The sequence below is a fragment of the Gasterosteus aculeatus genome, unplaced genomic scaffold (assembly GCF_964276395.1).
Source record: "Gasterosteus aculeatus unplaced genomic scaffold, fGasAcu3.hap1.1 HAP1_SCAFFOLD_29, whole genome shotgun sequence".
NCBI lineage: Eukaryota > Metazoa > Chordata > Actinopteri > Perciformes > Gasterosteidae > Gasterosteus > Gasterosteus aculeatus.
Genome location: NW_027554887.1, coordinates 121,525 through 147,124, shown reverse-complemented (window position 1 = coordinate 147,124; position 25,600 = coordinate 121,525). Strand labels below are relative to the sequence as shown.

The following is a 25,600-nucleotide window of genomic DNA, read 5'->3' as shown; positions in this document are numbered from 1 at the left end:
TAAAGTCCTGCTGAAAATCTTGTTGATTTCACAATGGATTCAGACAGAGATTTGAGACTTGCTGCAAGGCTCCACTAGTGACTCCAGTGATGATTCCTGCTGAAAATCTTGTTGATTTCACAATGAATTCAGACAGTGATTTGCTGATTTGAGACGTGCTCCACCGGAGACTCCAGTAAAGTGACCATTAATCCCTGTAAAATCCTGCTGAAATCTGGTTGATTTCACTTTGGATTCAGACAGTGATTTGAGACTTGCTGCACTAGTGACTCCAGTGATAAGTAAACACAACTTTGTTTGTGCTCCATTGTCAGGAGCCTCTGTCCAACTACTTTTCTTTTCACACAAGTACATGAGGCTCAGCCAATTGGCAGAGCCTGCCAAAAATATGGTCAACTCATTGTTGTTCCTCTCCACGGAAGTCTTTAGTAAAAGGCGAAAGACTTATGCGTATTGAAGAGAAACCAAAGTCAGTTGCGGAATCAGGTGGCAGGCAGCCTTATATCCCAGTCGCAACAGTGATCCCTCTTGTGGTTGGGACTGGTTGAGCTGCGGTTGTCCAATGCCAAACCCATTCCCCAGCACCAGCCATCAAAAACTCATTGATTTGTTTACAAGCAAAAGTGTAAAGTCCTGCTGAAATGTGCTTGATTTCACTTTGGATTCAGACAGTGATTTGCTGATTTGAGACGTGCTCCACTGGAGACTCCAGCGCAGTGATGATTAATGCTGAAATCTGGTTGATTTCACTTTGGATTCAGACAGTGATTTGCTGATTGTAGACTCCCTCCACCGGAGACTCCAGTGCAGTGGTGATTAATCCGTGTAAAATCCTGCTGAAATGTGGTTGATTTCACTAGGGATTCAGACAGTGATGATTAAACGGGACACCTGGTTTTTCTTTGACTTCAATATCAGGGGAGAGCGCGAACGCAGTCCCCCACTACCACAAATTATGCAGTCGAGATTCCCACATTTGGGGAATTCGCAGTGGTCAGCACAGTCGCAGTGCAATGACTGAGCCTCGCCCTGGGTGAACCACCTTCTTGATCATGGTATCTCCCCTGCCAGGTAAGTATGAGTTGGTGGTGACAGAGGCAGGGACGGTATTCCCAGTCACAGCATTTGTGGTGACGGTTCGCAGATGGCACCGTCCTCACAGATCGGTGAAGTTAAAATCAGTGATTTGAGACATGCAAAACAAAGGCACTATTGATGAGTAAGCATAAGTCACTTGCCAAAAGCCTCAGTCTTAAAAACTATGTGGAGGTGAGACTTGTTTTACTCAAAGCAGAAATCATTTCCAACACCACACCACTGATTCAGGTTACCATTTCTTTTATTTTCCACAATTTAAAGGGTGCACCGTTCCCGGAGGTGCTGCAATACCGGGTCGATGCTTGGAGTGAACGGAGCAAGCCCCTTTTTCATCTCCCAGAGCTAAAAATCGGCTTAATATGTAGTCCTCGTATAGAGGACATATCAGATATTAAACTGATAAGAACAGATACTACACTTGATCTTAGCCAAAAGGCCGAGAAGCGATAACACCAAACTGTTTGTTTGCAGACCCAACGTACCAGCACATATCTCAATTGTCGCGGTGCGGTTCTTTCAACTGGGCGTAGCAGTCGCTTGCTACTTAACAACCCACTCCCCACGCTGCCCCCGTCCTCAAAAAAGCTAAAATCATTGATTTGTTTACAAGCAAAAGTGTAAACTCCTGCTGAAATCTGGTTGATTTCACTGTTGTTTCAGACACTAGAGACTCCAGTGATGATTAATCACTGTAAAGTCCTGCTGAAAATCTTGTTGATTTCACAATGGATTCAGACAGGGATTTGAGACTTGCTGCAAGGCTCCACTAGTGACTCCAGTGATGATTAATCACTGTAAAGTCCTGCTGAAAATCTTGTTGATTTCACAATGGATTGAGACAGAGATTTGAGACTTGCTGCAAGGCTCCACTAGTGACTCCAGTGATGATTCCTGCTGAAAATCTTGTTGATTTCACAATGAATTCAGACAGTGATTTGCTGATTTGAGACGTGCTCCACCGGAGACTCCAGTAAAGTGACCATTAATCCCTGTAAAATCCTGCTGAAATCTGGTTGATTTCACTTTGGATTCAGACAGTGATTTGAGACTTGCTGCACTAGTGACTCCAGTGATAAGTAAACACAACTTTGTTTGTGCTCCATTGTCAGGAGCCTCTGTCCAACTACTTTTCTTTTCACACAAGTACATGAGGCTCAGTCAATTGGCAGAGCCTGCCAAAAATATGGTCAACTCATTGTTGTTCCTCTCCACGGAAGTCTTTAGTAAAAGGCGAAAGACTTATGCGTATTGAAGAGAAACCAAAGTCAGTTGCGGAATCAGGTGGCAGGCAGCCTTATATCCCAGTCGCAACAGTGATCCCTCTTGTGGTTGGGACTGGTTGAGCTGCGGTTGTCCAATGCCAAACCCATTCCCCAGCACCAGCCATCAACAACTCATTGATTTGTTTACATGCAAAAGTGTAAAGTCCTGCTGAAATGTGCTTGATTTCACTTTGGATTCAGACAGTGATTTGCTGATTTGAGACGTGCTCCACTGGAGACTCCAGCGCAGTGATGGTTAATGCTGAAATCTGGTTGATTTCACTTTGGATTCAGACAGTGATTTGCTGATTGTAGACTCCCTCCACTGGAGACTCCAGTGCAGTGGTGATTAATCCGTGTAAAATCCTGCTGAAATGTGGTTGATTTCACTAGGGATTCAGACAGTGATGAATAAACGGGACACCTGGTTTTTCTTTGACTTCAATATCAGGGGAGAGCGCGAACGCAGTCCCCCACTACCACAAATTATGCAGTCGAGATTCCCACATTTGGGGAATTCGCAGTGGTCAGCACAGTCGCAGTGCAATGACTGAGCCTCGCCCTGGGTGAACCACCTTCTTGATCATGGTATCTCCCCTGCCAGGTAAGTATGAGTTGGTGGTGACAGAGGCAGGGACGGTATTCCCAGTCACAGCATTTGTGGTGACGGTTCGCAGATGGCACCGTCCTCACAGACCGGTGAAGTTAAAATCAGTGATTTGAGACTTGCAAAACAAAGGCACTATTGATGAGTAAGCATGAGTCACTTGACAAAAGCCTCAGTCTTAAAAACTATGTGGAGGTGAGACTTGTTTTACTCAAAGCAGAAATCATTTCCAACACCACACCACTGATTCAGGTTACCATTTCTTTTATTTTCCACAATTTAAAGGGTGCACCGTTCCCGGAGGGGGTGCAATACCGGGTCGATGCTTGGAGTGAACGGAGCAAGCCCCTTTTTCATCTCCCAGAGCTAAAAATCGGCTTAATATGTAGTCCTCGTATAGAGGACATATCAGATATTAAACTGATAAGAACAGATACTACACTTGATCTTAGCCAAAAGGCCGAGAAGCGATAACACCAAACTGTTTGTTTGCAGACCCAACGTACCAGCACATATCTCAATTGTCGCGGTGCGGTTCTTTCAACTGGGCGTAGCAGTCGCTTGCTACTTAACAACCCACTCCCCACGCTGCCCCCGTCCTCAAAAAAGCTAAAATCATTGATTTGTTTACAAGCAAAAGTGTAAACTCCTGCTGAAATCTGGTTGATTTCACTGTTGTTTCAGACACTAGAGACTCCAGTGATGATTAATCACTGTAAAGTCCTGCTGAAAATCTTGTTGATTTCACAATGGATTCAGACAGAGATTTGAGACTTGCTGCAAGGCTCCACTAGTGACTCCAGTGATGATTCCTGCTGAAAATCTTGTTGATTTCACAATGAATTCAGACAGTGATTTGCTGATTTGAGACGTGCTCCACCGGAGACTCCAGTAAAGTGACCATTAATCCCTGTAAAATCCTGCTGAAATCTGGTTGATTTCACTTTGGATTCAGACAGTGATTTGAGACTTGCTGCACTAGTGACTCCAGTGATAAGTAAACACAACTTTGTTTGTGCTCCATTGTCAGGAGCCTCTGTCCAACTACTTTTCTTTTCACACAAGTACATGAGGCTCAGCCAATTGGCAGAGCCTGCCAAAAATATGGTCAACTCATTGTTGTTCCTCTCCACGGAAGTCTTTAGTAAAAGGCGAAAGACTTATGCGTATTGAAGAGAAACCAAAGTCAGTTGCGGAATCAGGTGACAGGCAGCCTTATATCCCAGTCGCAACAGTGATCCCTCTTGTGGTTGGGACTGGTTGAGCTGCCGTTGTCCAATGCCAAACCCATTCCCCAGCACCAGCCATCAAAAACTCATTGATTTGTTTACAAGCAAAAGTGTAAAGTCCTGCTGAAATGTGCTTGATTTCACTTTGGATTCAGACAGTGATTTGCTGATTTGAGACGTGCTCCACTGGAGACTCCAGCGCAGTGATGATTAATGCTGAAATCTGGTTGATTTCACTTTGGATTCAGACAGTGATTTGCTGATTGTAGACTCCCTCCACCGGAGACTCCAGTGCAGTGGTGATTAATCCGTGTAAAATCCTGCTGAAATGTGGTTGATTTCACTAGGGATTCAGACAGTGATGATTAAACGGGACACCTGGTTTTTCTTTGACTTCAATATCAGGGGAGAGCGCGAACGCAGTCCCCCACTACCACAAATTATGCAGTCGAGATTCCCACATTTGGGGAATTCGCAGTGGTCAGCACAGTCGCAGTGCAATGACTGAGCCTCGCCCTGGGTGAACCACCTTCTTGATCATGGTATCTCCCCTGCCAGGTAAGTATGAGTTGGTGGTGACAGAGGCAGGGACGGTATTCCCAGTCACAGCATTTGTGGTGACGGTTCGCAGATGGCACCGTCCTCACAGATCGGTGAAGTTAAAATCAGTGATTTGAGACTTGCAAAACAAAGGCACTATTGATGAGTAAGCATAAGTCACTTGCCAAAAGCCTCAGTCTTAAAAACTATGTGGAGGTGAGACTTGTTTTACTCAAAGCAGAAATCATTTCCAACACCACACCACTGATTCAGGTTACCATTTCTTTTATTTTCCACAATTTAAAGGGTGCACCGTTCCCGGAGGTGCTGCAATACCGGGTCGATGCTTGGAGTGAACGGAGCAAGCCCCTTTTTCATCTCCCAGAGCTAAAAATCGGCTTAATATGTAGTCCTCGTATAGAGGACATATCAGATATTAAACTGATAAGAACAGATACTACACTTGATCTTAGCCAAAAGGCCGAGAAGCGATAACACCAAACTGTTTGTTTGCAGACCCAACGTACCAGCACATATCTCAATTGTCGCGGTGCGGTTCTTTCAACTGGGCGTAGCAGTCGCTTGCTACTTAACAACCCACTCCCCACGCTGCCCCCGTCCTCAAAAAAGCTAAAATCATTGATTTGTTTACAAGCAAAAGTGTAAACTCCTGCTGAAATCTGGTTGATTTCACTGTTGTTTCAGACACTAGAGACTCCAGTGATGATTAATCACTGTAAAGTCCTGCTGAAAATCTTGTTGATTTCACAATGGATTCAGACAGAGATTTGAGACTTGCTGCAAGGCTCCACTAGTGACTCCAGTGATGATTCCTGCTGAAAATCTTGTTGATTTCACAATGAATTCAGACAGTGATTTGCTGATTTGAGACGTGCTCCACCGGAGACTCCAGTAAAGTGACCATTAATCCCTGTAAAATCCTGCTGAAATCTGGTTGATTTCACTTTGGATTCAGACAGTGATTTGAGACTTGCTGCACTAGTGACTCCAGTGATAAGTAAACACAACTTTGTTTGTGCTCCATTGTCAGGAGCCTCTGTCCAACTACTCTTTTCACACAAGTACATGAGGCTCAGCCAATTGGCAGAGCCTGCCAAAAATATGGTCAACTCATTGTTGTTCCTCTCCACGGAAGTCTTTAGTAAAAGGCGAAAGACTTATGCGTATTGAAGAGAAACCAAAGTCAGTTGCGGAATCAGGTGGCAGGCAGCCTTATATCCCAGTCGCAACAGTGATCCCTCTTGTGGTTGGGACTGGTTGAGCTGCGGTTGTCCAATGCCAAACCCATTCCCCAGCACCAGCCATCAAAAACTCATTGATTTGTTTACAAGCAAAAGTGTAAAGTCCTGCTGAAATGTGCTTGATTTCACTTTGGATTCAGACAGTGATTTGCTGATTTGAGACGTGCTCCACTGGAGACTCCAGCGCAGTGATGATTAATGCTGAAATCTGGTTGATTTCACTTTGGATTCAGACAGTGATTTGCTGATTGTAGACTCCCTCCACCGGAGACTCCAGTGCAGTGGTGATTAATCCGTGTAAAATCCTGCTGAAATGTGGTTGATTTCACTAGGGATTCAGACAGTGATGATTAAACGGGACACCTGGTTTTTCTTTGACTTCAATATCAGGGGAGAGCGCGAACGCAGTCCCCCACTACCACAAATTATGCAGTCGAGATTCCCACATTTGGGGAATTCGCAGTGGTCAGCACAGTCGCAGTGCAATGACTGAGCCTCGCCCTGGGTGAACCACCTTCTTGATCATGGTATCTCCCCTGCCAGGTAAGTATGAGTTGGTGGTGACAGAGGCAGGGACGGTATTCCCAGTCACAGCATTTGTGGTGACGGTTCGCAGATGGCACCGTCCTCACAGATCGGTGAAGTTAAAATCAGTGATTTGAGACTTGCAAAACAAAGGCACTATTGATGAGTAAGCATAAGTCACTTGCCAAAAGCCTCAGTCTTAAAAACTATGTGGAGGTGAGACTTGTTTTACTCAAAGCAGAAATCATTTCCAACACCACACCACTGATTCAGGTTACCATTTCTTTTATTTTCCACAATTTAAAGGGTGCACCGTTCCCGGAGGTGCTGCAATACCGGGTCGATGCTTGGAGTGAACGGAGCAAGCCCCTTTTTCATCTCCCAGAGCTAAAAATCGGCTTAATATGTAGTCCTCGTATAGAGGACATATCAGATATTAAACTGATAAGAACAGATACTACACTTGATCTTAGCCAAAAGGCCGAGAAGCGATAACACCAAACTGTTTGTTTGCAGACCCAACGTACCAGCACATATCTCAATTGTCGCGGTGCGGTTCTTTCAACTGGGCGTAGCAGTCGCTTGCTACTTAACAACCCACTCCCCACGCTGCCCCCGTCCTCAAAAAAGCTAAAATCATTGATTTGTTTACAAGCAAAAGTGTAAACTCCTGCTGAAATCTGGTTGATTTCACTGTTGTTTCAGACACTAGAGACTCCAGTGATGATTAATCACTGTAAAGTCCTGCTGAAAATCTTGTTGATTTCACAATGGATTCAGACAGAGATTTGAGACTTGCTGCAAGGCTCCACTAGTGACTCCAGTGATGATTCCTGCTGAAAATCTTGTTGATTTCACAATGAATTCAGACAGTGATTTGCTGATTTGAGACGTGCTCCACCGGAGACTCCAGTAAAGTGACCATTAATCCCTGTAAAATCCTGCTGAAATCTGGTTGATTTCACTTTGGATTCAGACAGTGATTTGAGACTTGCTGCACTAGTGACTCCAGTGATAAGTAAACACAACTTTGTTTGTGCTCCATTGTCAGGAGCCTCTGTCCAACTACTTTTCTTTTCACACAAGTACATGAGGCTCAGTCAATTGGCAGAGCCTGCCAAAAATATGGTCAACTCATTGTTGTTCCTCTCCACGGAAGTCTTTAGTAAAAGGCGAAAGACTTATGCGTATTGAAGAGAAACCAAAGTCAGTTGCGGAATCAGGTGGCAGGCAGCCTTATATCCCAGTCGCAACAGTGATCCCTCTTGTGGTTGGGACTGGTTGAGCTGCGGTTGTCCAATGCCAAACCCATTCCCCAGCACCAGCCATCAAAAACTCATTGATTTGTTTACAAGCAAAAGTGTAAAGTCCTGCTGAAATGTGCTTGATTTCACTTTGGATTCAGACAGTGATTTGCTGATTTGAGACGTGCTCCACTGGAGACTCCAGCGCAGTGATGATTAATGCTGAAATCTGGTTGATTTCACTTTGGATTCAGACAGTGATTTGCTGATTGTAGACTCCCTCCACCGGAGACTCCAGTGCAGTGGTGATTAATCCGTGTAAAATCCTGCTGAAATGTGGTTGATTTCACTAGGGATTCAGACAGTGATGATTAAACGGGACACCTGGTTTTTCTTTGACTTCAATATCAGGGGAGAGCGCGAACGCAGTCCCCCACTACCACAAATTATGCAGTCGAGATTCCCACATTTGGGGAATTCGCAGTGGTCAGCACAGTCGCAGTGCAATGACTGAGCCTCGCCCTGGGTGAACCACCTTCTTGATCATGGTATCTCCCCTGCCAGGTAAGTATGAGTTGGTGGTGACAGAGGCAGGGACGGTATTCCCAGTCACAGCATTTGTGGTGACGGTTCGCAGATGGCACCGTCCTCACAGATCGGTGAAGTTAAAATCAGTGATTTGAGACTTGCAAAACAAAGGCACTATTGATGAGTAAGCATAAGTCACTTGCCAAAAGCCTCAGTCTTAAAAACTATGTGGAGGTGAGACTTGTTTTACTCAAAGCAGAAATCATTTCCAACACCACACCACTGATTCAGGTTACCATTTCTTTTATTTTCCACAATTTAAAGGGTGCACCGTTCCCGGAGGTGCTGCAATACCGGGTCGATGCTTGGAGTGAACGGAGCAAGCCCCTTTTTCATCTCCCAGAGCTAAAAATCGGCTTAATATGTAGTCCTCGTATAGAGGACATATCAGATATTAAACTGATAAGAACAGATACTACACTTGATCTTAGCCAAAAGGCCGAGAAGCGATAACACCAAACTGTTTGTTTGCAGACCCAACGTACCAGCACATATCTCAATTGTCGCGGTGCGGTTCTTTCAACTGGGCGTAGCAGTCGCTTGCTACTTAACAACCCACTCCCCACGCTGCCCCCGTCCTCAAAAAAGCTAAAATCATTGATTTGTTTACAAGCAAAAGTGTAAACTCCTGCTGAAATCTGGTTGATTTCACTGTTGTTTCAGACACTAGAGACTCCAGTGATGATTAATCACTGTAAAGTCCTGCTGAAAATCTTGTTGATTTCACAATGGATTCAGACAGAGATTTGAGACTTGCTGCAAGGCTCCACTAGTGACTCCAGTGATGATTCCTGCTGAAAATCTTGTTGATTTCACAATGAATTCAGACAGTGATTTGCTGATTTGAGACGTGCTCCACCGGAGACTCCAGTAAAGTGACCATTAATCCCTGTAAAATCCTGCTGAAATCTGGTTGATTTCACTTTGGATTCAGACAGTGATTTGAGACTTGCTGCACTAGTGACTCCAGTGATAAGTAAACACAACTTTGTTTGTGCTCCATTGTCAGGAGCCTCTGTCCAACTACTTTTCTTTTCACACAAGTACATGAGGCTCAGCCAATTGGCAGAGCCTGCCAAAAATATGGTCAACTCATTGTTGTTCCTCTCCACGGAAGTCTTTAGTAAAAGGCGAAAGACTTATGCGTATTGAAGAGAAACCAAAGTCAGTTGCGGAATCAGGTGGCAGGCAGCCTTATATCCCAGTCGCAACAGTGATCCCTCTTGTGGTTGGGACTGGTTGAGCTGCGGTTGTCCAATGCCAAACCCATTCCCCAGCACCAGCCATCAAAAACTCATTGATTTGTTTACAAGCAAAAGTGTAAAGTCCTGCTGAAATGTGCTTGATTTCACTTTGGATTCAGACAGTGATTTGCTGATTTGAGACGTGCTCCACTGGAGACTCCAGCGCAGTGATGATTAATGCTGAAATCTGGTTGATTTCACTTTGGATTCAGACAGTGATTTGCTGATTGTAGACTCCCTCCACCGGAGACTCCAGTGCAGTGGTGATTAATCCGTGTAAAATCCTGCTGAAATGTGGTTGATTTCACTAGGGATTCAGACAGTGATGATTAAACGGGACACCTGGTTTTTCTTTGACTTCAATATCAGGGGAGAGCGCGAACGCAGTCCCCCACTACCACAAATTATGCAGTCGAGATTCCCACATTTGGGGAATTCGCAGTGGTCAGCACAGTCGCAGTGCAATGACTGAGCCTCGCCCTGGGTGAACCACCTTCTTGATCATGGTATCTCCCCTGCCAGGTAAGTATGAGTTGGTGGTGACAGAGGCAGGGACGGTATTCCCAGTCACAGCATTTGTGGTGACGGTTCGCAGATGGCACCGTCCTCACAGATCGGTGAAGTTAAAATCAGTGATTTGAGACTTGCAAAACAAAGGCACTATTGATGAGTAAGCATAAGTCACTTGCCAAAAGCCTCAGTCTTAAAAACTATGTGGAGGTGAGACTTGTTTTACTCAAAGCAGAAATCATTTCCAACACCACACCACTGATTCAGGTTACCATTTCTTTTATTTTCCACAATTTAAAGGGTGCACCGTTCCCGGAGGTGCTGCAATACCGGGTCGATGCTTGGAGTGAACGGAGCAAGCCCCTTTTTCATCTCCCAGAGCTAAAAATCGGCTTAATATGTAGTCCTCGTATAGAGGACATATCAGATATTAAACTGATAAGAACAGATACTACACTTGATCTTAGCCAAAAGGCCGAGAAGCGATAACACCAAACTGTTTGTTTGCAGACCCAACGTACCAGCACATATCTCAATTGTCGCGGTGCGGTTCTTTCAACTGGGCGTAGCAGTCGCTTGCTACTTAACAACCCACTCCCCACGCTGCCCCCGTCCTCAAAAAAGCTAAAATCATTGATTTGTTTACAAGCAAAAGTGTAAACTCCTGCTGAAATCTGGTTGATTTCACTGTTGTTTCAGACACTAGAGACTCCAGTGATGATTAATCACTGTAAAGTCCTGCTGAAAATCTTGTTGATTTCACAATGGATTCAGACAGAGATTTGAGACTTGCTGCAAGGCTCCACTAGTGACTCCAGTGATGATTCCTGCTGAAAATCTTGTTGATTTCACAATGAATTCAGACAGTGATTTGCTGATTTGAGACGTGCTCCACCGGAGACTCCAGTAAAGTGACCATTAATCCCTGTAAAATCCTGCTGAAATCTGGTTGATTTCACTTTGGATTCAGACAGTGATTTGAGACTTGCTGCACTAGTGACTCCAGTGATAAGTAAACACAACTTTGTTTGTGCTCCATTGTCAGGAGCCTCTGTCCAACTACTTTTCTTTTCACACAAGTACATGAGGCTCAGCCAATTGGCAGAGCCTGCCAAAAATATGGTCAACTCATTGTTGTTCCTCTCCACGGAAGTCTTTAGTAAAAGGCGAAAGACTTATGCGTATTGAAGAGAAACCAAAGTCAGTTGCGGAATCAGGTGGCAGGCAGCCTTATATCCCAGTCGCAACAGTGATCCCTCTTGTGGTTGGGACTGGTTGAGCTGCGGTTGTCCAATGCCAAACCCATTCCCCAGCACCAGCCATCAAAAACTCATTGATTTGTTTACAAGCAAAAGTGTAAAGTCCTGCTGAAATGTGCTTGATTTCACTTTGGATTCAGACAGTGATTTGCTGATTTGAGACGTGCTCCACTGGAGACTCCAGCGCAGTGATGATTAATGCTGAAATCTGGTTGATTTCACTTTGGATTCAGACAGTGATTTGCTGATTGTAGACTCCCTCCACCGGAGACTCCAGTGCAGTGGTGATTAATCCGTGTAAAATCCTGCTGAAATGTGGTTGATTTCACTAGGGATTCAGACAGTGATGATTAAACGGGACACCTGGTTTTTCTTTGACTTCAATATCAGGGGAGAGCGCGAACGCAGTCCCCCACTACCACAAATTATGCAGTCGAGATTCCCACATTTGGGGAATTCGCAGTGGTCAGCACAGTCGCAGTGCAATGACTGAGCCTCGCCCTGGGTGAACCACCTTCTTGATCATGGTATCTCCCCTGCCAGGTAAGTATGAGTTGGTGGTGACAGAGGCAGGGACGGTATTCCCAGTCACAGCATTTGTGGTGACGGTTCGCAGATGGCACCGTCCTCACAGATCGGTGAAGTTAAAATCAGTGATTTGAGACTTGCAAAACAAAGGCACTATTGATGAGTAAGCATAAGTCACTTGCCAAAAGCCTCAGTCTTAAAAACTATGTGGAGGTGAGACTTGTTTTACTCAAAGCAGAAATCATTTCCAACACCACACCACTGATTCAGGTTACCATTTCTTTTATTTTCCACAATTTAAAGGGTGCACCGTTCCCGGAGGTGCTGCAATACCGGGTCGATGCTTGGAGTGAACGGAGCAAGCCCCTTTTTCATCTCCCAGAGCTAAAAATCGGCTTAATATGTAGTCCTCGTATAGAGGACATATCAGATATTAAACTGATAAGAACAGATACTACACTTGATCTTAGCCAAAAGGCCGAGAAGCGATAACACCAAACTGTTTGTTTGCAGACCCAACGTACCAGCACATATCTCAATTGTCGCGGTGCGGTTCTTTCAACTGGGCGTAGCAGTCGCTTGCTACTTAACAACCCACTCCCCACGCTGCCCCCGTCCTCAAAAAAGCTAAAATCATTGATTTGTTTACAAGCAAAAGTGTAAACTCCTGCTGAAATCTGGTTGATTTCACTGTTGTTTCAGACACTAGAGACTCCAGTGATGATTAATCACTGTAAAGTCCTGCTGAAAATCTTGTTGATTTCACAATGGATTCAGACAGAGATTTGAGACTTGCTGCAAGGCTCCACTAGTGACTCCAGTGATGATTCCTGCTGAAAATCTTGTTGATTTCACAATGAATTCAGACAGTGATTTGCTGATTTGAGACGTGCTCCACCGGAGACTCCAGTAAAGTGACCATTAATCCCTGTAAAATCCTGCTGAAATCTGGTTGATTTCACTTTGGATTCAGACAGTGATTTGAGACTTGCTGCACTAGTGACTCCAGTGATAAGTAAACACAACTTTGTTTGTGCTCCATTGTCAGGAGCCTCTGTCCAACTACTTTTCTTTTCACACAAGTACATGAGGCTCAGTCAATTGGCAGAGCCTGCCAAAAATATGGTCAACTCATTGTTGTTCCTCTCCACGGAAGTCTTTAGTAAAAGGCGAAAGACTTATGCGTATTGAAGAGAAACCAAAGTCAGTTGCGGAATCAGGTGGCAGGCAGCCTTATATCCCAGTCGCAACAGTGATCCCTCTTGTGGTTGGGACTGGTTGAGCTGCGGTTGTCCAATGCCAAACCCATTCCCCAGCACCAGCCATCAAAAACTCATTGATTTGTTTACAAGCAAAAGTGTAAAGTCCTGCTGAAATGTGCTTGATTTCACTTTGGATTCAGACAGTGATTTGCTGATTTGAGACGTGCTCCACTGGAGACTCCAGCGCAGTGATGATTAATGCTGAAATCTGGTTGATTTCACTTTGGATTCAGACAGTGATTTGCTGATTGTAGACTCCCTCCACCGGAGACTCCAGTGCAGTGGTGATTAATCCGTGTAAAATCCTGCTGAAATGTGGTTGATTTCACTAGGGATTCAGACAGTGATGATTAAACGGGACACCTGGTTTTTCTTTGACTTCAATATCAGGGGAGAGCGCGAACGCAGTCCCCCACTACCACAAATTATGCAGTCGAGATTCCCACATTTGGGGAATTCGCAGTGGTCAGCACAGTCGCAGTGCAATGACTGAGCCTCGCCCTGGGTGAACCACCTTCTTGATCATGGTATCTCCCCTGCCAGGTAAGTATGAGTTGGTGGTGACAGAGGCAGGGACGGTATTCCCAGTCACAGCATTTGTGGTGACGGTTCGCAGATGGCACCGTCCTCACAGATCGGTGAAGTTAAAATCAGTGATTTGAGACTTGCAAAACAAAGGCACTATTGATGAGTAAGCATAAGTCACTTGCCAAAAGCCTCAGTCTTAAAAACTATGTGGAGGTGAGACTTGTTTTACTCAAAGCAGAAATCATTTCCAACACCACACCACTGATTCAGGTTACCATTTCTTTTATTTTCCACAATTTAAAGGGTGCACCGTTCCCGGAGGGGGTGCAATACCGGGTCGATGCTTGGAGTGAACGGAGCAAGCCCCTTTTTCATCTCCCAGAGCTAAAAATCGGCTTAATATGTAGTCCTCGTATAGAGGACATATCAGATATTAAACTGATAAGAACAGATACTACACTTGATCTTAGCCAAAAGGCCGAGAAGCGATAACACCAAACTGTTTGTTTGCAGACCCAACGTACCAGCACATATCTCAATTGTCGCGGTGCGGTTCTTTCAACTGGGCGTAGCAGTCGCTTGCTACTTAACAACCCACTCCCCACGCTGCCCCCGTCCTCAAAAAAGCTAAAATCATTGATTTGTTTACAAGCAAAAGTGTAAACTCCTGCTGAAATCTGGTTGATTTCACTGTTGTTTCAGACACTAGAGACTCCAGTGATGATTAATCACTGTAAAGTCCTGCTGAAAATCTTGTTGATTTCACAATGGATTCAGACAGAGATTTGAGACTTGCTGCAAGGCTCCACTAGTGACTCCAGTGATGATTCCTGCTGAAAATCTTGTTGATTTCACAATGAATTCAGACAGTGATTTGCTGATTTGAGACGTGCTCCACCGGAGACTCCAGTAAAGTGACCATTAATCCCTGTAAAATCCTGCTGAAATCTGGTTGATTTCACTTTGGATTCAGACAGTGATTTGAGACTTGCTGCACTAGTGACTCCAGTGATAAGTAAACACAACTTTGTTTGTGCTCCATTGTCGGGAGCCTCTGTCCAACTACTTTTCTTTTCACACAAGTACATGAGGCTCAGCCAATTGGCAGAGCCTGCCAAAAATATGGTCAACTCATTGTTGTTCCTCTCCACGGAAGTCTTTAGTAAAAGGCGAAAGACTTATGCGTATTGAAGAGAAACCAAAGTCAGTTGCGGAATCAGGTGGCAGGCAGCCTTATATCCCAGTCGCAACAGTGATCCCTCTTGTGGTTGGGACTGGTTGAGCTGCGGTTGTCCAATGCCAAACCCATTCCCCAGCACCAGCCATCAAAAACTCATTGATTTGTTTACAAGCAAAAGTGTAAAGTCCTGCTGAAATGTGCTTGATTTCACTTTGGATTCAGACAGTGATTTGCTGATTTGAGACGTGCTCCACTGGAGACTCCAGCGCAGTGATGATTAATGCTGAAATCTGGTTGATTTCACTTTGGATTCAGACAGTGATTTGCTGATTGTAGACTCCCTCCACCGGAGACTCCAGTGCAGTGGTGATTAATCCGTGTAAAATCCTGCTGAAATGTGGTTGATTTCACTAGGGATTCAGACAGTGATGATTAAACGGGACACCTGGTTTTTCTTTGACTTCAATATCAGGGGAGAGCGCGAACGCAGTCCCCCACTACCACAAATTATGCAGTCGAGATTCCCACATTTGGGGAATTCGCAGTGGTCAGCACAGTCGCAGTGCAATGACTGAGCCTCGCCCTGGGTGAACCACCTTCTTGATCATGGTATCTCCCCTGCCAGGTAAGTATGAGTTGGTGGTGACAGAGGCAGGGACGGTATTCCCAGTCACAGCATTTGTGGTGACGGTTCGCAGATGGCACCGTCCTCACAGATCGGTGAAGTTAAAATCAGTGATTTGAGACTTGCAAAACAAAGGCACTATTGATGAGTAAGCATAAGTCACTTGCCAAAAGCCTCAGTCTTAAAAACTATGTGGAGGTGAGACTTGTTTTACTCAAAGCAGAAATCATTTCCAACACCACACCACTGATTCAGGTTACCATTTCTTTTATTTTCCACAATTTAAAGGGTGCACCGTTCCCGGAGGGGGTGCAATACCGGGTCGATGCTTGGAGTGAACGGAGCAAGCCCCTTTTTCATCTCCCAGAGCTAAAAATCGGCTTAATATGTAGTCCTCGTATAGAGGACATATCAGATATTAAACTGATAAGAACAGATACTACACTTGATCTTAGCCAAAAGGCCGAGAAGCGATAACACCAAACTGTTTGTTTGCAGACCCAACGTACCAGCACATATCTCAATTGTCGCGGTGCGGTTCTTTCAACTGGGCGTAGCAGTCGCTTGCTACTTAACAACCCACTCCCCACGCTGCCCCCGTCCTCAAAAAAGCTAAAATCATTGATTTGTTTACAAGCAAAAGTGTAAACTCCTGCTGAAATCTGGTTGATTTCACTGTTGTTTCAGACACTAGAGACTCCAGTGATGATTAATCACTGTAAAGTCCTGCTGAAAATCTTGTTGATTTCACAATGGATTCAGACAGAGATTTGAGACTTGCTGCAAGGCTCCACTAGTGACTCCAGTGATGATTCCTGCTGAAAATCTTGTTGATTTCACAATGAATTCAGACAGTGATTTGCTGATTTGAGACGTGCTCCACCGGAGACTCCAGTAAAGTGACCATTAATCCCTGTAAAATCCTGCTGAAATCTGGTTGATTTCACTTTGGATTCAGACAGTGATTTGAGACTTGCTGCACTAGTGACTCCAGTGATAAGTAAACACAACTTTGTTTGTGCTCCATTGTCGGGAGCCTCTGTCCAACTACTTTTCTTTTCACACAAGTACATGAGGCTCAGCCAATTGGCAGAGCCTGCCAAAAATATGGTCAACTCATTGTTGTTCCTCTCCACGGAAGTCTTTAGTAAAAGGCGAAAGACTTATGCGTATTGAAGAGAAACCAAAGTCAGTTGCGGAATCAGGTGGCAGGCAGCCTTATATCCCAGTCGCAACAGTGATCCCTCTTGTGGTTGGGACTGGTTGAGCTGCGGTTGTCCAATGCCAAACCCATTCCCCAGCACCAGCCATCAAAAACTCATTGATTTGTTTACAAGCAAAAGTGTAAAGTCCTGCTGAAATGTGCTTGATTTCACTTTGGATTCAGACAGTGATTTGCTGATTTGAGACGTGCTCCACTGGAGACTCCAGCGCAGTGATGATTAATGCTGAAATCTGGTTGATTTCACTTTGGATTCAGACAGTGATTTGCTGATTGTAGACTCCCTCCACCGGAGACTCCAGTGCAGTGGTGATTAATCCGTGTAAAATCCTGCTGAAATGTGGTTGATTTCACTAGGGATTCAGACAGTGATGATTAAACGGGACACCTGGTTTTTCTTTGACTTCAATATCAGGGGAGAGCGCGAACGCAGTCCCCCACTACCACAAATTATGCAGTCGAGATTCCCACATTTGGGGAATTCGCAGTGGTCAGCACAGTCGCAGTGCAATGACTGAGCCTCGCCCTGGGTGAACCACCTTCTTGATCATGGTATCTCCCCTGCCAGGTAAGTATGAGTTGGTGGTGACAGAGGCAGGGACGGTATTCCCAGTCACAGCATTTGTGGTGACGGTTCGCAGATGGCACCGTCCTCACAGATCGGTGAAGTTAAAATCAGTGATTTGAGACTTGCAAAACAAAGGCACTATTGATGAGTAAGCATAAGTCACTTGCCAAAAGCCTCAGTCTTAAAAACTATGTGGAGGTGAGACTTGTTTTACTCAAAGCAGAAATCATTTCCAACACCACACCACTGATTCAGGTTACCATTTCTTTTATTTTCCACAATTTAAAGGGTGCACCGTTCCCGGAGGTGCTGCAATACCGGGTCGATGCTTGGAGTGAACGGAGCAAGCCCCTTTTTCATCTCCCAGAGCTAAAAATCGGCTTAATATGTAGTCCTCGTATAGAGGACATATCAGATATTAAACTGATAAGAACAGATACTACACTTGATCTTAGCCAAAAGGCCGAGAAGCGATAACACCAAACTGTTTGTTTGCAGACCCAACGTACCAGCACATATCTCAATTGTCGCGGTGCGGTTCTTTCAACTGGGCGTAGCAGTCGCTTGCTACTTAACAACCCACTCCCCACGCTGCCCCCGTCCTCAAAAAAGCTAAAATCATTGATTTGTTTACAAGCAAAAGTGTAAACTCCTGCTGAAATCTGGTTGATTTCACTGTTGTTTCAGACACTAGAGACTCCAGTGATGATTAATCACTGTAAAGTCCTGCTGAAAATCTTGTTGATTTCACAATGGATTCAGACAGAGATTTGAGACTTGCTGCAAGGCTCCACTAGTGACTCCAGTGATGATTCCTGCTGAAAATCTTGTTGATTTCACAATGAATTCAGACAGTGATTTGCTGATTTGAGACGTGCTCCACCGGAGACTCCAGTAAAGTGACCATTAATCCCTGTAAAATCCTGCTGAAATCTGGTTGATTTCACTTTGGATTCAGACAGTGATTTGAGACTTGCTGCACTAGTGACTCCAGTGATAAGTAAACACAACTTTGTTTGTGCTCCATTGTCAGGAGCCTCTGTCCAACTACTTTTCTTTTCACACAAGTACATGAGGCTCAGTCAATTGGCAGAGCCTGCCAAAAATATGGTCAACTCATTGTTGTTCCTCTCCACGGAAGTCTTTAGTAAAAGGCGAAAGACTTATGCGTATTGAAGAGAAACCAAAGTCAGTTGCGGAATCAGGTGGCAGGCAGCCTTATATCCCAGTCGCAACAGTGATCCCTCTTGTGGTTGGGACTGGTTGAGCTGCGGTTGTCCAATGCCAAACCCATTCCCCAGCACCAGCCATCAAAAACTCATTGATTTGTTTACAAGCAAAAGTGTAAAGTCCTGCTGAAATGTGCTTGATTTCACTTTGGATTCAGACAGTGATTTGCTGATTTGAGACGTGCTCCACTGGAGACTCCAGCGCAGTGATGATTAATGCTGAAATCTGGTTGATTTCACTTTGGATTCAGACAGTGATTTGCTGATTGTAGACTCCCTCCACCGGAGACTCCAGTGCAGTGGTGATTAATCCGTGTAAAATCCTGCTGAAATGTGGTTGATTTCACTAGGGATTCAGACAGTGATGATTAAACGGGACACCTGGTTTTTCTTTGACTTCAATATCAGGGGAGAGCGCGAACGCAGTCCCCCACTACCACAAATTATGCAGTCGAGATTCCCACATTTGGGGAATTCGCAGTGGTCAGCACAGTCGCAGTGCAATGACTGAGTCACAGCATTTGTGGTGACGGTTCGCAGATGGCACCGTCCTCACAGATCGGTGAAGTTAAAATCAGTGATTTGAGACTTGCAAAACAAAGGCACTATTGATGAGTAAGCATAAGTCACTTGCCAAAAGCCTCAGTCTTAAAAACTATGTGGAGGTGAGACTTGTTTTACTCAAAGCAGAAATCATTTCCAACACCACACCACTGATTCAGGTTACCATTTCTTTTATTTTCCACAATTTAAAGGGTGCACCGTTCCCGGAGGTGCTGCAATACCGGGTCGATGCTTGGAGTGAACGGAGCAAGCCCCTTTTTCATCTCCCAGAGCTAAAAATCGGCTTAATATGTAGTCCTCGTATAGAGGACATATCAGATATTAAACTGATAAGAACAGATACTACACTTGATCTTAGCCAAAAGGCCGAGAAGCGATAACACCAAACTGTTTGTTTGCAGACCCAACGTACCAGCACATATCTCAATTGTCGCGGTGCGGTTCTTTCAACTGGGCGTAGCAGTCGCTTGCTACTTAACAACCCACTCCCCACGCTGCCCCCGTCCTCAAAAAAGCTAAAATCATTGATTTGTTTACAAGCAAAAGTGTAAACTCCTGCTGAAATCTGGTTGATTTCACTGTTGTTTCAGACACTAGAGACTCCAGTGATGATTAATCACTGTAAAGTCCTGCTGAAAATCTTGTTGATTTCACAATGGATTCAGACAGAGATTTGAGACTTGCTGCAAGGCTCCACTAGTGACTCCAGTGATGATTAATCACTGTAAAGTCCTGCTGAAAATCTTGTTGATTTCACAATGGATTCAGACAGAGATTTGAGACTTGCTGCAAGGCTCCACTAGTGACTCCAGTGATGATTCCTGCTGAAAATCTTGTTGATTTCACAATGAATTCAGACAGTGATTTGCTGATTTGAGACGTGCTCCACCGGAGACTCCAGTAAAGTGACCATTAATCCCTGTAAAATCCTGCTGAAATCTGGTTGATTTCACTTTGGATTCAGACAGTGATTTGAGACTTGCTGCACTAGTGACTCCAGTGATAAGTAAACACAACTTTGTTTGTGCTCCATTGTCAGGAGCCTCTGTCCAACTACTTTTCTTTTCACACAAGTACATGAGGCTCAGCCAATTGGCAGAGCCTGCCAAAAATATGGTCAACTCATTGTTGTTCCTCTCCACGGAAGTCTTTAGTAAAAGGCGAAAGACTTATGCGTATTGAAGAGAAACCAAAGTCAGTTGCGGAATCAGGTGGCAGGCAGCCTTATATCCCAGTCGCAACAGTGATCCCTCTTGTGGTTGGGACTGGTTGAGCTGCGGTTGTCCAATGCCAAACCCATTCCCCAGCACCAGCCATCAACAACTCATTGATTTGTTTACATGCAAAAGTGTAAAGTCCTGCTGAAATGTGCTTGATTTCACTTTGGATTCAGACAGTGATTTGCTGATTTGAGACGTGCTCCACTGGAGACTCCAGCGCAGTGATGGTTAATGCTGAAATCTGGTTGATTTCACTTTGGATTCAGACAGTGATTTGCTGATTGTAGACTCCCTCCACTGGAGACTCCAGTGCAGTGGTGATTAATCCGTGTAAAATCCTGCTGAAATGTGGTTGATTTCACTAGGGATTCAGACAGTGATGAATAAACGGGACACCTGGTTTTTCTTTGACTTCAATATCAGGGGAGAGCGCGAACGCAGTCCCCCACTACCACAAATTATGCAGTCGAGATTCCCACATTTGGGGAATTCGCAGTGGTCAGCACAGTCGCAGTGCAATGACTGAGCCTCGCCCTGGGTGAACCACCTTCTTGATCATGGTATCTCCCCTGCCAGGTAAGTATGAGTTGGTGGTGACAGAGGCAGGGACGGTATTCCCAGTCACAGCATTTGTGGTGACGGTTCGCAGATGGCACCGTCCTCACAGACCGGTGAAGTTAAAATCAGTGATTTGAGACTTGCAAAACAAAGGCACTATTGATGAGTAAGCATGAGTCACTTGACAAAAGCCTCAGTCTTAAAAACTATGTGGAGGTGAGACTTGTTTTACTCAAAGCAGAAATCATTTCCAACACCACACCACTGATTCAGGTTACCATTTCTTTTATTTTCCACAATTTAAAGGGTGCACCGTTCCCGGAGGGGGTGCAATACCGGGTCGATGCTTGGAGTGAACGGAGCAAGCCCCTTTTTCATCTCCCAGAGCTAAAAATCGGCTTAATATGTAGTCCTCGTATAGAGGACATATCAGATATTAAACTGATAAGAACAGATACTACACTTGATCTTAGCCAAAAGGCCGAGAAGCGATAACACCAAACTGTTTGTTTGCAGACCCAACGTACCAGCACATATCTCAATTGTCGCGGTGCGGTTCTTTCAACTGGGCGTAGCAGTCGCTTGCTACTTAACAACCCACTCCCCACGCTGCCCCCGTCCTCAAAAAAGCTAAAATCATTGATTTGTTTACAAGCAAAAGTGTAAACTCCTGCTGAAATCTGGTTGATTTCACTGTTGTTTCAGACACTAGAGACTCCAGTGATGATTAATCACTGTAAAGTCCTGCTGAAAATCTTGTTGATTTCACAATGGATTCAGACAGAGATTTGAGACTTGCTGCAAGGCTCCACTAGTGACTCCAGTGATGATTCCTGCTGAAAATCTTGTTGATTTCACAATGAATTCAGACAGTGATTTGCTGATTTGAGACGTGCTCCACCGGAGACTCCAGTAAAGTGACCATTAATCCCTGTAAAATCCTGCTGAAATCTGGTTGATTTCACTTTGGATTCAGACAGTGATTTGAGACTTGCTGCACTAGTGACTCCAGTGATAAGTAAACACAACTTTGTTTGTGCTCCATTGTCAGGAGCCTCTGTCCAACTACTTTTCTTTTCACACAAGTACATGAGGCTCAGTCAATTGGCAGAGCCTGCCAAAAATATGGTCAACTCATTGTTGTTCCTCTCCACGGAAGTCTTTAGTAAAAGGCGAAAGACTTATGCGTATTGAAGAGAAACCAAAGTCAGTTGCGGAATCAGGTGGCAGGCAGCCTTATATCCCAGTCGCAACAGTGATCCCTCTTGTGGTTGGGACTGGTTGAGCTGCGGTTGTCCAATGCCAAACCCATTCCCCAGCACCAGCCATCAAAAACTCATTGATTTGTTTACAAGCAAAAGTGTAAAGTCCTGCTGAAATGTGCTTGATTTCACTTTGGATTCAGACAGTGATTTGCTGATTTGAGACGTGCTCCACTGGAGACTCCAGCGCAGTGATGATTAATGCTGAAATCTGGTTGATTTCACTTTGGATTCAGACAGTGATTTGCTGATTGTAGACTCCCTCCACCGGAGACTCCAGTGCAGTGGTGATTAATCCGTGTAAAATCCTGCTGAAATGTGGTTGATTTCACTAGGGATTCAGACAGTGATGATTAAACGGGACACCTGGTTTTTCTTTGACTTCAATATCAGGGGAGAGCGCGAACGCAGTCCCCCACTACCACAAATTATGCAGTCGAGATTCCCACATTTGGGGAATTCGCAGTGGTCAGCACAGTCGCAGTGCAATGACTGAGCCTCGCCCTGGGTGAACCACCTTCTTGATCATGGTATCTCCCCTGCCAGGTAAGTATGAGTTGGTGGTGACAGAGGCAGGGACGGTATTCCCAGTCACAGCATTTGTGGTGACGGTTCGCAGATGGCACCGTCCTCACAGATCGGTGAAGTTAAAATCAGTGATTTGAGACTTGCAAAACAAAGGCACTATTGATGAGTAAGCATAAGTCACTTGCCAAAAGCCTCAGTCTTAAAAACTATGTGGAGGTGAGACTTGTTTTACTCAAAGCAGAAATCATTTCCAACACCACACCACTGATTCAGGTTACCATTTCTTTTATTTTCCACAATTTAAAGGGTGCACCGTTCCCGGAGGTGCTGCAATACCGGGTCGATGCTTGGAGTGAACGGAGCAAGCCCCTTTTTCATCTCCCAGAGCTAAAAATCGGCTTAATATGTAGTCCTCGTATAGAGGACATATCAGATATTAAACTGATAAGAACAGATACTACACTTGATCTTAGCCAAAAGGCCGAGAAGCGATAACACCAAACTGTTTGTTTGCAGACCCAACGTACCAGCACATATCTCAATTGTCGCGGTGCGGTTCTTTCAACTGGGCGTAGCAGTCGCTTGCTACTTAACAACCCACTCCCCACGCTGCCCCCGTCCTCAAAAAAGCTAAAATCATTGATTTGTTTACAAGCAAAAGTGTAAACTCCTGCTGAAATCTGGTTGATTTCACTGTTGTTTCAGACACTAGAGACTCCAGTGATGATTAATCACTGTAAAGTCCTGCTGAAAATCTTGTTGATTTCACAATGGATTCAGACAGAGATTTGAGACTTGCTGCAAGGCTCCACTAGTGACTCCAGTGATGATTAATCACTGTAAAGTCCTGCTGAAAATCTTGTTGATTTCACAATGGATTCAGACAGAGATTTGAGACTTGCTGCAAGGCTCCACTAGTGACTCCAGTGATGATTCCTGCTGAAAATCTTGTTGATTTCACAATGAATTCAGACAGTGATTTGCTGATTTGAGACGTGCTCCACCGGAGACTCCAGTAAAGTGACCATTAATCCCTGTAAAATCCTGCTGAAATCTGGTTGATTTCACTTTGGATTCAGACAGTGATTTGAGACTTGCTGCACTAGTGACTCCAGTGATAAGTAAACACAACTTTGTTTGTGCTCCATTGTCAGGAGCCTCTGTCCAACTACTTTTCTTTTCACACAAGTACATGAGGCTCAGCCAATTGGCAGAGCCTGCCAAAAATATGGTCAACTCATTGTTGTTCCTCTCCACGGAAGTCTTTAGTAAAAGGCGAAAGACTTATGCGTATTGAAGAGAAACCAAAGTCAGTTGCGGAATCAGGTGGCAGGCAGCCTTATATCCCAGTCGCAACAGTGATCCCTCTTGTGGTTGGGACTGGTTGAGCTGCGGTTGTCCAATGCCAAACCCATTCCCCAGCACCAGCCATCAAAAACTCATTGATTTGTTTACAAGCAAAAGTGTAAAGTCCTGCTGAAATGTGCTTGATTTCACTTTGGATTCAGACAGTGATTTGCTGATTTGAGACGTGCTCCACTGGAGACTCCAGCGCAGTGATGATTAATGCTGAAATCTGGTTGATTTCACTTTGGATTCAGACAGTGATTTGCTGATTGTAGACTCCCTCCACCGGAGACTCCAGTGCAGTGGTGATTAATCCGTGTAAAATCCTGCTGAAATGTGGTTGATTTCACTAGGGATTCAGACAGTGATGATTAAACGGGACACCTGGTTTTTCTTTGACTTCAATATCAGGGGAGAGCGCGAACGCAGTCCCCCACTACCACAAATTATGCAGTCGAGATTCCCACATTTGGGGAATTCGCAGTGGTCAGCACAGTCGCAGTGCAATGACTGAGCCTCGCCCTGGGTGAACCACCTTCTTGATCATGGTATCTCCCCTGCCAGGTAAGTATGAGTTGGTGGTGACAGAGGCAGGGACGGTATTCCCAGTCACAGCATTTGTGGTGACGGTTCGCAGATGGCACCGTCCTCACAGATCGGTGAAGTTAAAATCAGTGATTTGAGACATGCAAAACAAAGGCACTATTGATGAGTAAGCATAAGTCACTTGCCAAAAGCCTCAGTCTTAAAAACTATGTGGAGGTGAGACTTGTTTTACTCAAAGCAGAAATCATTTCCAACACCACACCACTGATTCAGGTTACCATTTCTTTTATTTTCCACAATTTAAAGGGTGCACCGTTCCCGGAGGTGCTGCAATACCGGGTCGATGCTTGGAGTGAACGGAGCAAGCCCCTTTTTCATCTCCCAGAGCTAAAAATCGGCTTAATATGTAGTCCTCGTATAGAGGACATATCAGATATTAAACTGATAAGAACAGATACTACACTTGATCTTAGCCAAAAGGCCGAGAAGCGATAACACCAAACTGTTTGTTTGCAGACCCAACGTACCAGCACATATCTCAATTGTCGCGGTGCGGTTCTTTCAACTGGGCGTAGCAGTCGCTTGCTACTTAACAACCCACTCCCCACGCTGCCCCCGTCCTCAAAAAAGCTAAAATCATTGATTTGTTTACAAGCAAAAGTGTAAACTCCTGCTGAAATCTGGTTGATTTCACTGTTGTTTCAGACACTAGAGACTCCAGTGATGATTAATCACTGTAAAGTCCTGCTGAAAATCTTGTTGATTTCACAATGGATTCAGACAGGGATTTGAGACTTGCTGCAAGGCTCCACTAGTGACTCCAGTGATGATTAATCACTGTAAAGTCCTGCTGAAAATCTTGTTGATTTCACAATGGATTCAGACAGAGATTTGAGACTTGCTGCAAGGCTCCACTAGTGACTCCAGTGATGATTCCTGCTGAAAATCTTGTTGATTTCACAATGAATTCAGACAGTGATTTGCTGATTTGAGACGTGCTCCACCGGAGACTCCAGTAAAGTGACCATTAATCCCTGTAAAATCCTGCTGAAATCTGGTTGATTT

General features: G+C 44.7%; 42 non-coding genes across 42 annotated transcripts; all 42 read right to left on the bottom strand.

The window, feature by feature from the left end:
• Positions 1-358: 358 nt before the first annotated feature.
• Positions 359-473, bottom strand: LOC144393837 (U5 spliceosomal RNA). Its single transcript, XR_013456677.1, has one exon. It is a non-coding gene; the product is annotated as a U5 spliceosomal RNA (small nuclear RNA).
• Positions 474-915: 442 nt separating this feature from the next.
• On the bottom strand, positions 916-1,079 carry LOC144393450 (U1 spliceosomal RNA). The gene has a single exon (XR_013456290.1). It is a non-coding gene; the product is annotated as a U1 spliceosomal RNA (small nuclear RNA).
• Positions 1,080-1,355: 276 nt separating this feature from the next.
• LOC144393629 (U2 spliceosomal RNA) lies at positions 1,356-1,546 on the bottom strand. The gene has a single exon (XR_013456470.1). It is a non-coding gene; the product is annotated as a U2 spliceosomal RNA (small nuclear RNA).
• A 702-nt stretch (positions 1,547-2,248) lies between these two features.
• On the bottom strand, positions 2,249-2,366 carry LOC144393930 (U5 spliceosomal RNA). Its single transcript, XR_013456770.1, has one exon. It is a non-coding gene; the product is annotated as a U5 spliceosomal RNA (small nuclear RNA).
• A 442-nt stretch (positions 2,367-2,808) lies between these two features.
• LOC144393449 (U1 spliceosomal RNA) lies at positions 2,809-2,972 on the bottom strand. Its single transcript, XR_013456289.1, has one exon. It is a non-coding gene; the product is annotated as a U1 spliceosomal RNA (small nuclear RNA).
• A 276-nt stretch (positions 2,973-3,248) lies between these two features.
• On the bottom strand, positions 3,249-3,439 carry LOC144393669 (U2 spliceosomal RNA). Its single transcript, XR_013456509.1, has one exon. It is a non-coding gene; the product is annotated as a U2 spliceosomal RNA (small nuclear RNA).
• A 602-nt stretch (positions 3,440-4,041) lies between these two features.
• LOC144393836 (U5 spliceosomal RNA) lies at positions 4,042-4,156 on the bottom strand. The gene has a single exon (XR_013456675.1). It is a non-coding gene; the product is annotated as a U5 spliceosomal RNA (small nuclear RNA).
• A 442-nt stretch (positions 4,157-4,598) lies between these two features.
• Positions 4,599-4,762, bottom strand: LOC144393448 (U1 spliceosomal RNA). The gene has a single exon (XR_013456288.1). It is a non-coding gene; the product is annotated as a U1 spliceosomal RNA (small nuclear RNA).
• Positions 4,763-5,038: 276 nt separating this feature from the next.
• Positions 5,039-5,229, bottom strand: LOC144393628 (U2 spliceosomal RNA). The gene has a single exon (XR_013456469.1). It is a non-coding gene; the product is annotated as a U2 spliceosomal RNA (small nuclear RNA).
• A 599-nt stretch (positions 5,230-5,828) lies between these two features.
• On the bottom strand, positions 5,829-5,943 carry LOC144393835 (U5 spliceosomal RNA). Its single transcript, XR_013456674.1, has one exon. It is a non-coding gene; the product is annotated as a U5 spliceosomal RNA (small nuclear RNA).
• A 442-nt stretch (positions 5,944-6,385) lies between these two features.
• LOC144393446 (U1 spliceosomal RNA) lies at positions 6,386-6,549 on the bottom strand. Its single transcript, XR_013456287.1, has one exon. It is a non-coding gene; the product is annotated as a U1 spliceosomal RNA (small nuclear RNA).
• Positions 6,550-6,825: 276 nt separating this feature from the next.
• Positions 6,826-7,016, bottom strand: LOC144393627 (U2 spliceosomal RNA). Its single transcript, XR_013456467.1, has one exon. It is a non-coding gene; the product is annotated as a U2 spliceosomal RNA (small nuclear RNA).
• A 599-nt stretch (positions 7,017-7,615) lies between these two features.
• LOC144393929 (U5 spliceosomal RNA) lies at positions 7,616-7,733 on the bottom strand. Its single transcript, XR_013456769.1, has one exon. It is a non-coding gene; the product is annotated as a U5 spliceosomal RNA (small nuclear RNA).
• Positions 7,734-8,175: 442 nt separating this feature from the next.
• Positions 8,176-8,339, bottom strand: LOC144393445 (U1 spliceosomal RNA). The gene has a single exon (XR_013456286.1). It is a non-coding gene; the product is annotated as a U1 spliceosomal RNA (small nuclear RNA).
• Positions 8,340-8,615: 276 nt separating this feature from the next.
• LOC144393625 (U2 spliceosomal RNA) lies at positions 8,616-8,806 on the bottom strand. The gene has a single exon (XR_013456465.1). It is a non-coding gene; the product is annotated as a U2 spliceosomal RNA (small nuclear RNA).
• Positions 8,807-9,408: 602 nt separating this feature from the next.
• Positions 9,409-9,523, bottom strand: LOC144393833 (U5 spliceosomal RNA). Its single transcript, XR_013456672.1, has one exon. It is a non-coding gene; the product is annotated as a U5 spliceosomal RNA (small nuclear RNA).
• Positions 9,524-9,965: 442 nt separating this feature from the next.
• LOC144393444 (U1 spliceosomal RNA) lies at positions 9,966-10,129 on the bottom strand. Its single transcript, XR_013456285.1, has one exon. It is a non-coding gene; the product is annotated as a U1 spliceosomal RNA (small nuclear RNA).
• A 276-nt stretch (positions 10,130-10,405) lies between these two features.
• On the bottom strand, positions 10,406-10,596 carry LOC144393624 (U2 spliceosomal RNA). Its single transcript, XR_013456464.1, has one exon. It is a non-coding gene; the product is annotated as a U2 spliceosomal RNA (small nuclear RNA).
• Positions 10,597-11,198: 602 nt separating this feature from the next.
• LOC144393831 (U5 spliceosomal RNA) lies at positions 11,199-11,313 on the bottom strand. Its single transcript, XR_013456671.1, has one exon. It is a non-coding gene; the product is annotated as a U5 spliceosomal RNA (small nuclear RNA).
• A 442-nt stretch (positions 11,314-11,755) lies between these two features.
• LOC144393442 (U1 spliceosomal RNA) lies at positions 11,756-11,919 on the bottom strand. Its single transcript, XR_013456283.1, has one exon. It is a non-coding gene; the product is annotated as a U1 spliceosomal RNA (small nuclear RNA).
• A 276-nt stretch (positions 11,920-12,195) lies between these two features.
• LOC144393622 (U2 spliceosomal RNA) lies at positions 12,196-12,386 on the bottom strand. The gene has a single exon (XR_013456463.1). It is a non-coding gene; the product is annotated as a U2 spliceosomal RNA (small nuclear RNA).
• A 599-nt stretch (positions 12,387-12,985) lies between these two features.
• On the bottom strand, positions 12,986-13,103 carry LOC144393928 (U5 spliceosomal RNA). The gene has a single exon (XR_013456768.1). It is a non-coding gene; the product is annotated as a U5 spliceosomal RNA (small nuclear RNA).
• A 442-nt stretch (positions 13,104-13,545) lies between these two features.
• On the bottom strand, positions 13,546-13,709 carry LOC144393441 (U1 spliceosomal RNA). The gene has a single exon (XR_013456282.1). It is a non-coding gene; the product is annotated as a U1 spliceosomal RNA (small nuclear RNA).
• Positions 13,710-13,985: 276 nt separating this feature from the next.
• On the bottom strand, positions 13,986-14,176 carry LOC144393668 (U2 spliceosomal RNA). The gene has a single exon (XR_013456508.1). It is a non-coding gene; the product is annotated as a U2 spliceosomal RNA (small nuclear RNA).
• A 602-nt stretch (positions 14,177-14,778) lies between these two features.
• On the bottom strand, positions 14,779-14,893 carry LOC144393830 (U5 spliceosomal RNA). Its single transcript, XR_013456670.1, has one exon. It is a non-coding gene; the product is annotated as a U5 spliceosomal RNA (small nuclear RNA).
• A 442-nt stretch (positions 14,894-15,335) lies between these two features.
• Positions 15,336-15,499, bottom strand: LOC144393440 (U1 spliceosomal RNA). Its single transcript, XR_013456280.1, has one exon. It is a non-coding gene; the product is annotated as a U1 spliceosomal RNA (small nuclear RNA).
• A 276-nt stretch (positions 15,500-15,775) lies between these two features.
• On the bottom strand, positions 15,776-15,966 carry LOC144393666 (U2 spliceosomal RNA). Its single transcript, XR_013456507.1, has one exon. It is a non-coding gene; the product is annotated as a U2 spliceosomal RNA (small nuclear RNA).
• Positions 15,967-16,568: 602 nt separating this feature from the next.
• LOC144393829 (U5 spliceosomal RNA) lies at positions 16,569-16,683 on the bottom strand. The gene has a single exon (XR_013456669.1). It is a non-coding gene; the product is annotated as a U5 spliceosomal RNA (small nuclear RNA).
• A 442-nt stretch (positions 16,684-17,125) lies between these two features.
• LOC144393439 (U1 spliceosomal RNA) lies at positions 17,126-17,289 on the bottom strand. The gene has a single exon (XR_013456279.1). It is a non-coding gene; the product is annotated as a U1 spliceosomal RNA (small nuclear RNA).
• A 276-nt stretch (positions 17,290-17,565) lies between these two features.
• On the bottom strand, positions 17,566-17,756 carry LOC144393621 (U2 spliceosomal RNA). The gene has a single exon (XR_013456462.1). It is a non-coding gene; the product is annotated as a U2 spliceosomal RNA (small nuclear RNA).
• Positions 17,757-18,355: 599 nt separating this feature from the next.
• Positions 18,356-18,473, bottom strand: LOC144393927 (U5 spliceosomal RNA). The gene has a single exon (XR_013456767.1). It is a non-coding gene; the product is annotated as a U5 spliceosomal RNA (small nuclear RNA).
• A 442-nt stretch (positions 18,474-18,915) lies between these two features.
• On the bottom strand, positions 18,916-19,080 carry LOC144393551 (U1 spliceosomal RNA). Its single transcript, XR_013456392.1, has one exon. It is a non-coding gene; the product is annotated as a U1 spliceosomal RNA (small nuclear RNA).
• Positions 19,081-19,261: 181 nt separating this feature from the next.
• On the bottom strand, positions 19,262-19,452 carry LOC144393620 (U2 spliceosomal RNA). Its single transcript, XR_013456461.1, has one exon. It is a non-coding gene; the product is annotated as a U2 spliceosomal RNA (small nuclear RNA).
• A 705-nt stretch (positions 19,453-20,157) lies between these two features.
• On the bottom strand, positions 20,158-20,272 carry LOC144393828 (U5 spliceosomal RNA). Its single transcript, XR_013456668.1, has one exon. It is a non-coding gene; the product is annotated as a U5 spliceosomal RNA (small nuclear RNA).
• Positions 20,273-20,714: 442 nt separating this feature from the next.
• Positions 20,715-20,878, bottom strand: LOC144393438 (U1 spliceosomal RNA). The gene has a single exon (XR_013456278.1). It is a non-coding gene; the product is annotated as a U1 spliceosomal RNA (small nuclear RNA).
• A 276-nt stretch (positions 20,879-21,154) lies between these two features.
• LOC144393665 (U2 spliceosomal RNA) lies at positions 21,155-21,345 on the bottom strand. The gene has a single exon (XR_013456506.1). It is a non-coding gene; the product is annotated as a U2 spliceosomal RNA (small nuclear RNA).
• A 599-nt stretch (positions 21,346-21,944) lies between these two features.
• Positions 21,945-22,062, bottom strand: LOC144393926 (U5 spliceosomal RNA). Its single transcript, XR_013456766.1, has one exon. It is a non-coding gene; the product is annotated as a U5 spliceosomal RNA (small nuclear RNA).
• Positions 22,063-22,504: 442 nt separating this feature from the next.
• LOC144393437 (U1 spliceosomal RNA) lies at positions 22,505-22,668 on the bottom strand. The gene has a single exon (XR_013456277.1). It is a non-coding gene; the product is annotated as a U1 spliceosomal RNA (small nuclear RNA).
• Positions 22,669-22,944: 276 nt separating this feature from the next.
• LOC144393619 (U2 spliceosomal RNA) lies at positions 22,945-23,135 on the bottom strand. The gene has a single exon (XR_013456460.1). It is a non-coding gene; the product is annotated as a U2 spliceosomal RNA (small nuclear RNA).
• Positions 23,136-23,840: 705 nt separating this feature from the next.
• Positions 23,841-23,955, bottom strand: LOC144393827 (U5 spliceosomal RNA). The gene has a single exon (XR_013456667.1). It is a non-coding gene; the product is annotated as a U5 spliceosomal RNA (small nuclear RNA).
• Positions 23,956-24,397: 442 nt separating this feature from the next.
• LOC144393435 (U1 spliceosomal RNA) lies at positions 24,398-24,561 on the bottom strand. Its single transcript, XR_013456276.1, has one exon. It is a non-coding gene; the product is annotated as a U1 spliceosomal RNA (small nuclear RNA).
• Positions 24,562-24,837: 276 nt separating this feature from the next.
• On the bottom strand, positions 24,838-25,028 carry LOC144393618 (U2 spliceosomal RNA). Its single transcript, XR_013456459.1, has one exon. It is a non-coding gene; the product is annotated as a U2 spliceosomal RNA (small nuclear RNA).
• Positions 25,029-25,600: the final 572 nt, after the last annotated feature.